The following is a 2226-nucleotide window of genomic DNA, read 5'->3' as shown; positions in this document are numbered from 1 at the left end:
TATAAACCATAAATAAAACCGTAAGTGTGATTTGGTTGAAACTTTGTGAAAAATCAAAAATGTGCAGGTGGAGCCGCGGTCAATCCCTAGTGATTGAAATAATATTTCGTAAATTTCACGCGAATAAAAGTTGCTGATGGGTAAATAATATTTTAAAGTAATTTGATAAACTTGTTTGTTCAATCAATTGCTGATCGGCATTATTTGGTGTGTGCGTTATTTTGACTGTTTTACAGTGTTTGTGTGAGTGAAAATTTGGATATAAAATAAGCGGTAAGTGAAGTAATTATCATTATTTTTCTGCGATTCATATCTGATCATCTTCGATTCTTCGTGCTGTAACTCTGCGCTTCAGCTTCACTTCTGGGAAAATGTTCGTGAGTTATTTTATTATAATAAATAATATTTTTGGTTCTCAAGGTTTAGACATAGTAGACTCAGTGCAACTGTTTTGTTTTGGTATCTGAATTTAGGGTTTCAGGTCGTTGAGACTACTAAAATACTCAATCCCCAGTACTGTCATTGTTTATTTCACAGTCCGTTCAGACATACACTAGTCTTTGTTATTTTTCAAATAATTTACTTACAGGTCGGAATCCGAGTACAAGAATCGTAGCGCTGCTGCAGCTTGCTTGGAGTCAGAGTCTGAGTACTCGTCAGAAGATAATACTTGGTAAATATTGATTACTAAATTGACTGAAATAATGATTGATAAAAATACGATGAAACTTGCTTTAAAACCTAATTATTTTTACTATAGCCCTCCAAAGAAGACGACCAAAGGCAGCGGCAGCAGCAAGGCTAAGGTGATAAAAAAAAAGATAAGGTTCGTAGCTTAAATATTAAATTAATTAAATGTGTTAGGTTAGCGTACAATTTACTATTTCACTTATTACTGTGTTAACTCCTAAATGTATATTTTACAGGGCCGAATCAGACTGTAAGAAACGCAACGCTGCTGCAGCTGGCCTGGGTTCTGACTCGGAGTACTCTTCGGACGAAGAAGAAGATCTAAGGTACATACTCGTATTATGACTTACCTACCTTCTTTGTATGAAAGATTCGTTATGAATAAATGATATTCGTCTAACTGATAATCATCAAATTTGTTACAGTCCCTCCAAGAAAACTAAGGCCAGCAGTCAGAGCAAGATCAAGGCTGCAAAGAAGGAGACGTCCAAAAAAAAGGCTGGGTACGTATACTTGTTATAATTACCCTATAAAATAACATCGTTTCTATAGCAACTTGCACTTTCTCACTTGCACTTTGATTCTATTTTACGATAATTTAAACATTATTAATCCTATATTGTTTCTTTGTTTAGTGATAATTAAATAACATTTTCTTTAATAAACTTTCGTGAACGACTAGTAACTAATCAAGATAACATTTTTTTCAGGAAGAACAGTAAATCTCTCAGCGGCATTTACGAGGAGCTGTTTGGAGACGCCTGCGAGCCTGCTCCCAAACATCAGCCGCTGTGGTCCTCGCTGTCGCGGCGGGTCGCGGGCGGAATCAGCCGCCAGGGCACGCTGCAGGCTGACGGTGACGTGTACATCGACCTGCGCGTGTTCGACGTAGCACAAATAATTGGCGTCAACCCGAGAGAGCGCTTCGACAAGTGGAACGGCTGTCTGAAAGTCCGGCTGAGCCACGACGAGCCGTTATGGGCCGGTATTAAAAAAATATTTAAGGATAGTAGGAGATTATTTAATAATATAGAACCAACATTTTATGCAGATAAAAAAAGGTAGATTTAATTTTATTTTCTGTTTAGCTAAGTTAGTTAACATGTGATTTCAAATGCATTTGTTTATTGATGAATAATAATTTGTCTAAATAAAGTATTTTTAATTATAGTTCTTACTATTACATCTATCCTAAAATCTTAAAATGACAAATTTTAAAACGATCTTCTGCTCAGTATGTCAGAAATCCATACTCAGAAAAGCATTTCCAGGGCACTTGCGCAGTAATGTCCATAAGAATAATACTGTAATGTATTATGATGTTGGAGTTGAGACAGTTAATTCAGCCTTTAAAGGCCGCATTGTATCATATCGCATCAGTGCCGAACGCGAGCGTGCGCCTAATGGTGAAGAGTTGGCAATAACGTCACCATTGCACTTCATGCATTCTATTTCGTCTAGACTGCGCAAAGTACTTGATTCCGCTATTGCTTCCCACATCAGTGTGAAAGTAAACTTTGAATTGTTTGTTAAAGT

General features: G+C 36.7%; 1 long non-coding RNA gene across 1 annotated transcript; it reads left to right on the top strand.

Annotated features, from left to right (window-relative positions):
* Positions 1 to 927: 927 nt before the first annotated feature.
* On the top strand, positions 928 to 1456 carry LOC135087381 (uncharacterized). Its single transcript, XR_010260783.1, has 3 exons — positions 928 to 1016; positions 1116 to 1193; positions 1401 to 1456. It is a non-coding gene; the product is annotated as an uncharacterized LOC135087381 (long non-coding RNA).
* The last annotated feature ends 770 nt before the right edge of the window (positions 1457 to 2226 follow it).

This window comes from Ostrinia nubilalis (genome assembly GCF_963855985.1).
Source record: "Ostrinia nubilalis chromosome W unlocalized genomic scaffold, ilOstNubi1.1 SUPER_W_unloc_1, whole genome shotgun sequence".
In the NCBI taxonomy this organism is placed as follows: domain Eukaryota; kingdom Metazoa; phylum Arthropoda; class Insecta; order Lepidoptera; family Crambidae; genus Ostrinia; species Ostrinia nubilalis.
Note: the sequence above shows the minus strand (reverse complement) of the source record. Positions and strands in the feature narration are given on the sequence as shown.